We start from the raw sequence: 8515 nt of genomic DNA, 5'->3' as shown, positions 1-8515 counted from the left end.
TCTACTAACATATTCTTGAACTTAGATCATACAAAGACTTCAGGAATCGATATATTCTCTCATTCATACACGATCGATAGAAAAACAGTCAAATGTTGACATATATGATTATATGGCTTTGTTCGTGCTGCCATCACGTATTTTATAAATTTTTTCCACAGTGACTATTGTTTGTGTTGGTGCTGCTTTACGGCCACTGTTTGTATCACGAAAAGATAACATTTCGTAATGAAAGAATGTCGTAGATAGTGATCATTCCGTTGATTGATATATTAGTAAATGATGAAGAAAAGGCGACTTTGACTATAGATTTGTCTGGGAAGATATGTCAAATTACGAAGGGCAGAGAGGACAATTTAGGGGCGGATTTAGACATCAAGGTACAGCACAGTAAATTCAGGAAATAGCTGAGGCCTTGGAACTGTTTTTTAACCAAGAATTTCTTTAAAAATTTGCAGAGGAGACCTGTACGAAACAATTTCGAAATTCCGGGGGACGTGTGTTCGCTGGAAGGTCGACATTTCACACTTGGAAACGAACAACAATTGCAGGATGGAAGTTGCTGGTTTAAGTTTCTTTTTCATACAGTCTTCCACCCTATAGGTACCCTGCAAAATGCGTGTTTAAGGCATCTGGACATCTTACGGTATGTTGCCTGTGGTAGAAGAAGGTTAAGCCCGCCGAGGTATTGTAAGGCATTCTTCAATCAACTAGGAATGTCAGGCAATAAAAGCAGTGAAGCAGCAACTATTTATTTGAAAGAAAGTAACATTTAGTGACACACCTGAGTGGAGACATATTGCTCCCTTCTGCTCAAAAGCCGCTACAGAGATATATGACGCTACAGCATCCAACATATCCTCTTCTGGGCGAAAAGATACAAAGTTGCCATCATGTTTGATTTTCCTGCAGCGGGATGTTCTGGAAAGCCGACAAAGGAAACTTTATGATAGTCTGCTGCGTTCCTGTGGAGATCAATTTTGTTCCATCAACACCATAAAATGGATTTAAGAGAACATTCTATAACAGATAGTATAGGCTTCCACGTGAGTTGCGGAACATTATTCCCAAAACCGAGTTTTATATTTACTCTGTCCAGAAACTGCCTCGTGAGGGCCAGCATAAAATTGCATGAAGCTCAAATCACACGTTACTAATTTATTCATCACACAAGACTGGAACAAGTCGTAATATACAGCGACCACTGAGATAATGAAACTTTCGTTTAGTGTGATGAATATTAATAGAAATATTGAGACAAAAAATATATCTGATTATTCCAGGGGTTCTGAATCTTTTTAAAATTCCGACACTTGTAGCCTGGCGACAGGTAGATAAAAATTATACGAGGAAAATAAATTTTATTTCGGAAATGCTCGCGATACATTTTTAAAAATTTGTTGCGTATAAATATATGTCTGTCACACGCTGAGAATGGCTGTTCTGTGCACTATTATATAATGTAAACCTTTAAAACAATGGGTTTACACCTGAAACAATGTACTTCTACCTATAATGAACTAGTATTAAGTCGAATAAAATACGCAACATCGCATCGGTAATCTCAAGTAACTAACGGGTTTTTTTCTTAGCATAATAAATATATCGCCCAAAGCAGAGTGAGAATCTTTCATTTGTAAAATATGTCAAGATTTCTGCTGTTTATAATGCAAGAATGTGAAGCATTGTTTCCAGACGTAATCTTCAGCGGACATACAAGGCATAAAGTCAGGAACGAGACGAAAACGGCAATCCAGGACTAGAGACAGACGCTCGAAATCTCAGCTCACTATTCTATCTATAAATTATCTTTTAAGCAGGATATTATTCCGGCGAGACACATTCGGAAGACATTTCCCTGCTCACATCTGCATTGCTATGTGCTGCTTAAGCTGGAGGAGAATCTACCAGACATTGGATTCCTTTCGTTCGTACGTACTTATTCGTTTCCAAAGTTAACAAATCCGACTACTGGCCTCGGTGATGAAGCGGGGAAAAAATTTAGAAATAAACACTGAAGCGTGCTTAACGTTTCGCCCGTATATTACGCATTCTTTGTATGAACGAAAGCACAATTGGCTGAAGTGTCTATCCTTCCACGCGTCTCATCGTCAGAATTATGGTTCGTACTTGTCCGACATAACACATTTTATACGCTATTCAAACAAAACTTCGCCTTTAAAAATTAAACATATATTTCGCAACACAAAGCGTTCATTAAAACTCATGGACAATTACTTGATCAGACAAATCGTATTTAATTGTTTTTAGGCTTTAATCCGTTGTCTAGGTACTAATGAAGCCACAACGTTTTGAATGATATTTCCGCCTCGGAAACCGACCGCCAAGATTCAAACCCAGTACTTTCCGTGTTTAAACCTAGATTTGTGTTATCATCAAAACAATCTATTCAGTAAACAGAAAAATAGTACAATATTTGCTTTTGTATTTTGTTTTATTCTATAGATTTAGATAAAAGGTTTTAGTTCGATTATCTGAGGAGAAAAACTGTAATACTTGTGATTTTAAATTAACTTATGCCATTTTTACAGTGAAAAGAGCTGACTTAAAATGCTGGTCGCTTCATAAGGTCAAACCTTGCAGTTGATAGAAACTTTGGATCATGCCTCTTCTCTACCGCAGAAAATATGTACATACACTTCTTTTGAACCCACAGTATATAAATCGTGCGAGTGACTCCAGGGATACTCTAAGAAACGTTTGACGCATTCTAAAAGATGTCCCAGGCCTTACATGCCGCCCCCTGCTGGATGATCGAGACGCAGTTATTAGATTAGTTATATGAAACGGTCCTGACATGGCTCAAGGAGTAGAGAGGATTTTCGGCTTCTTCGGTTGACTGTCTGAATCACTGCTATCCTCCGTGAGTTCTCACACTGCCTAATCAAGAACGTGAAATTCAATTAAATAATGAATTTCACTAATAACACCAGGTCTAATACATCCACAGCATTAATAGTAATAGAAATAATAATACCCCAACGGTAAAGGGTGTATCTAAAAATAACTTTTATCAAGAAATTCCCTGCTTTAATGGAGCCAAATATTCATAATCATGCTCACAAAATCCTACTCACTATCCAGCTCTATCCAATGCCAGCTGAATCAATCTTGCGCCTTCACATAATTTTTATCCATTACCAGGGGGTAAAAATACGCGTCTTATAAGTAATACGGTATTTTTCTTCAGATCCAATAGACCTCTGAAACGTCGGCTAACTTCTACTAGACTACACGGCGCAAGAAGCTAGGAGACAGACAGCCTTCTTACAATATTAGGTTTCTATTGCTTTTATTTCCAGGACAATCTCGTTACCACCTTACAACGTAATTTCTATGGTTTCTGCTTTCGCTTAATAAATTACCATCGTCAGTGCAGACCAGAAGCTGATGTAGATCACTGCTTTCAGTTCCAATCTCTCGCGACGTTATTGGAGATCCCTATAAAGTATTATAAATCAGAACTGAAAAGGAAAGGCCGTAGGGCGAATTGTTTCAAACTTCAGTGGAACCTCGATATAACGCGGGTTTCGGGGGACAGCTTCAGTACCCGCGTTATACGTAATTCGTATTGTTTCATATTAAAACACACGAGAAACAGGCCTATCGACATAATACTGTGACTGTAGATGACGATGTTTGAACGAAGTATAAGGATCACATAGTTTGAATTGAGGTACTGAGAAAAACCACGAACACTGACTCAGTGTAGCCGGCGTCCGAGCTGGTAATTGAACTTGCGACGTTGCTAATGCAAATCAGGGGTGTCAAACTTTCGTCTTTTGCATTTGCACGATATTTACAGAAGCTGTCATTCGGCGGTTTCTGTGTGTTAGTGGCCTTTGGGTTGAAATAGAGCGGTCAGATGAGAGGCGGGTCGCGTAAGTGCTGTGCCGTCCGTGGAAACGAAACACGTCACAGATTGCATCGTGCAGTCCGTCTCGTCTCTAAACCGCAGCGCTACGTAAGTAACTCAAAATTTCGTATCACGTAAAATAGTTTTATCTTAGGCTAGATACACCCCTAACAGAGTCACATAGGGGATTATTTGTGACGTGTCACGCCTAGCAGTGGAAAGCCCTGGGGTGTTTTATGGGGGAGAAGGGGTTAGATTGTGTGTGTTCTGTCTCCTTGATGTATTTTCTGCAGACCGCTGTGCTTTGACTTCTCCCTCGTGGGGGGAGGGGGAGTTGGAAAGGGGTACCGTATGGAGCTACGATAAGTTAAAGGTATATATAGTCTTGGGGTGGAGGGGCGTGTTAAAGAAGGGACAGGACGGCAGAAGGGGTGAGAGGGGTATAGCTTGCAAAGAATAAGAACAGATTGTCGGTAGCTTGGGGGAAAAAATAAAGGTTTTTAAAGGGTTTTGTGGGGAGGTTTTCCCTGCCTTGCGTGTATTTTTGTGTCACGTGCTCACAAAGTGTTGTGACTGTAAGCAGAAGTTATATCAGGCTGGCCTGACAACGGACTTAACTATTTCGCGTGCAGGGAGTATTCTTTGGAACATAATTCAGGTGTAAGTCCCACAGAGAGAATTAGTTTGTAATGCCGGAGTAGCCCACTCGTGTGTTGTTAGAAACGAGGACCAGAGTCCTAAAAACTAGACTTTGTGGGCCACACACACACACACATCACAGTTGATTTCACCTTACAGGTTCTGTGATTCCCTTCAAAAGTGTCTGGATACGTTCTTGAAACTTGCCATTAAAATAATGTAAAATTGAACGATGATCTAAAATCGAGTACACGTATTTTTTAAATGCGTATTTTGCGATTTCGAGCAGCTATCTCATTACTATTGATGCCATGCTATTACAGATATTGCTGCAAATCTAATCAGACCACAAATATTACTTTGCATAAACCTGAAACTATTCCCTTATATTTTATTGATTATCTACAATATTTAAAAACGTTTTAAATACAATTAATTCGTTACTTAATGCCATATTTATATGCTCCAACTTCTTTTCTGTCATATTACATGTCATACTTAAATGACCTGAACAGAAGCTGCCATAGTCCACTATTAAAATATTCGTTCAGGAAAGTAACCCAAACATTTAGCATTTATTTCGAGTAAATGACGTCTTTGACTTACGCATTTTATAGGAACGTAAATATTCGCTTTGTTCCTCAGACAGTCGGAACATTGCAGGCATAATGCACATAAATGCACGATCTGTACAGTCAGAAGACTAAACGCTTAACCCTTTCCATGCCACGTACGAGATATCTCGCTTAAAAGCACTGGCCATCCTGATATAAATTTCTTTGGTCTTTGGCGAGATCCATGCCGACTCTAGACAATTAAAAGCAAATTTGCGACTTTTCAACAGTGGGCATTTTACGTTGGCTTCGAGACAAACCAAGGGAAATATTTTATCACCGAAAACTTAGCATAGAAAGGGTCAAATTTGTTGCAGGAGTCCGACCCCTTACTCATTTACCTGCTCCGAAGTTTCTGCACAATTTCCTCGCCCTTTTTTCTCTCTTTGATCTCTGGGGCCATCTTTCAAGAAAAGGAGGAAAGAAACGTCACTGGCTTGTTCTAGTTGACCTGGGAAGAAAAACTTTTTACTCCTCGCCTTACCTCTTCTCTCTCTCGGGAGCAACTCGATGCAGATACGAACGGGACGGAGGGGTGGAGCTTGATGGATAGTGTGATGTCTGTTAAACCTCAATTTAAATGCATTCCTTAACTCCATTTCTGCCTGTGGAACCAGGAGCAACCGCCAGCCTCATGTCACAATGGCAGAGGTCCATGTTCAACAAACTGCCTAATCGCAAAATCTCAGCTTATAGCTGTCGGCGAAGTAACGGGTATAACCTCAGAAAAATTATTCTCAAACCTTTTTTTACACAAATTAGGAAATACATGCATTGTGTAATAACGTGAGAAGTAACGGGAAATATTAAAACGAGATGGTTAAAGTGTTAATGTCGTCGTTAAATAGACTACACAATAATAAATAAATAAATTATTATTTCAAATTAATTTTTGTCTTTATTCACTGTCTACTTTGTTTATTGGCAGAATAAAATTTTCCTTTATATTTTCTTATCTTTAAATTCTTATTTCTTCATTTCGTTTGTTTAATTTCAATTTTTTTACTTCCTTCAGTGTTCCACACATGTTCTCATAACGTTATCACCCTCCTCTTTCCCACACTTTGTGCTTTGTTTTGTATTTTCTTTTCTCCTTTATGATTTTTCTGTTTTGTGACACTTTATATCCTTCTGAGGAAAGTTTTAGCTTGAATATTGTCGACACACTGTTGACACAGAAGGTTACATCTCATCGAGTCTTTATTGAAAGTTCGCAGATTTATGGTTTTTCGTTCCCATGTATTTCCAACCTCTATTTAAGCCGTCTGCCAGACTGTTCTAGTAACTTTGCCAGCAACCAAACTGATCCTCAAACATCCACGAACCACACTCCGTTCCCCGAATTTCAGCATCAGAGGCGAAAGGAAACTTTCCAATAAGATTGGCAATGCTGATATACTAATCCAGGACTGTCCAACTGGGTGGAGCTATACGAGTCCTTCTCTGTCGTTCGATGCGGTGAATTTAACAAGTGGAAAGCTGTAACAGCCTTACTCCTCGTGGAGTACACTTCTTTTGAAATGCGTTCAGTATGCTTTTATGTGCGGTATGATACCATCCAGTTCAGAGTTTTTAGTTTGACCGTGTGCTAATACAAAGTAGGCCACATTTCAGTGGATGTTCTGTACCACGGGTCATGTATCGTCCACATGCACTGTCAAGGACCCACTCTCCTTTAATGCAGTCAGTGGGCTAGTAATTCAATTGGCTCAGTTGGCGTCTGATTGATGCTTTGTCATGAATGCATTGCTCTCGTTTGCATAAGAATGCTCTTGCGACTTAGGTTCGAGAATGATCGAGAGATCGATAAGCGTACGATTGAATGCCGGAAATTTTCTTCATGAAGGAATAATGACAATTAAATATTTGTCATTTTGCTCTTTTTTGCTATTTTTTCAGTCCATATTTGCTATACCGATATTAGCACAAATTTACTTTTTTTTAGGAAATTATCAAAACCGAAAAGTGTGCTTCAAAAGCGATCTATGTCTTACATTGTTTCAATACTTGGCAATCGTTTAATGCATGAAGCGATCGCTATACAGCGCTATGGGCGAAATGTACATTCGTGGGAATACAGAGTCGTAAGATTATCATAATAAATGAGTAAATTAATTACGTCAGCCCCGACAGATTATTTTAAGAAGAATCTGTGTGCAACGAAAGTTCAACATTACAACATCCAGTGAAGAAATACATGCAAATATCCGTACTAAAGCTCTTTTACATTTACTGGGAGAAAAAACCGAGTATAAACTGAGCAATTTAGTAGTAGCAGGTCTTGAAGTCGTGACTTTTGTCTCGGAACTCATCCAAATGAGTTGCACGGTGATCGTATAAAGAAATAACGCAAAGTCTCACAGTGTTCGGACGATCGGATGCAGTATTCGACACATCACAACCCCGCCATTGAATGTTTGCAACCTCGAAACTACACTATAAGACGTCTCAATCCCTTAGCATCGCCTTCAACCCCTTCCTTATTTTTCCACACCACCCTGGACTCTCACACGTCCGCAACGTTTTTGCTGCCTAATCAAAGCCATCAACAGAGACAACACTCGCACGCCAGAAACGTGCCTTAGTTTCACTGTGTAGGACCTCAGACAGATTTATTTCCTATCAGATAAAGTAGCGGTAAAGTCAGATAAGGAAGGATGAGATGTGCTGGGTATGCAGCACGCATGGGGAAGATAAGAAATGCATACAAACATTTAGTCAGAAAATCTTATGGGCAGAGGCCACGTAATCGCAGATAGGAAGATAACATTAAACTGGATGTTCGATAAATATGGTGGGAGGATGTGGATAGGATTCACAGACTTAAAACAGCGCCCAATATCGGACAGTTCAGTGAATATCAGTTTAAAATTAAATTATTTGGTTATTCCGTCAAATCACAATGTATTTAAAATAAGATAATTAAAATAATTAAAATATCATAAATATAATAATTATTTTAATTATCTTATTTTAAATACATTGTGATTTGACGGAATAACCAAATAATTTAATTTTAATTTAATAAGTCACAATATGACGCAACTACACTATCTTATGAATATCAGTTTAGTAAGAATGAGTTTACTCCTTGGAGTTGTGAAAATTGGGCGAGGAAAAATGATCCCTGTGCTAATCACCATGTTCTAATTTCCTTAAGGAACCTCTGTGTAATATGGATGAAAGTTCAGTCTCACGCTTCGGCCACTTTACCCAGGAGAATACGATGTTGTTTAGTACCAGAATTTTTTTTTTTTTTTTACATATTGGCGAGTTATATAAAAACTGCGGCTTTACGTGATGTCAGTGTAACGCGTTCTACAGAACACACGAACAGGTGCTTCAAGATGGGACGGTGACAAATAGAATCCTTCATAATACCAAC

The sequence above is a fragment of the Zootermopsis nevadensis genome, unplaced genomic scaffold (assembly GCF_977971745.1).
Source record: "Zootermopsis nevadensis isolate Lab colony 2312 unplaced genomic scaffold, Znev_1.0 Znev_ptg000024l, whole genome shotgun sequence".
NCBI classification, from domain to species: domain Eukaryota; kingdom Metazoa; phylum Arthropoda; class Insecta; order Blattodea; family Termopsidae; genus Zootermopsis; species Zootermopsis nevadensis.
This window is presented reverse-complemented; position numbering follows the sequence as displayed.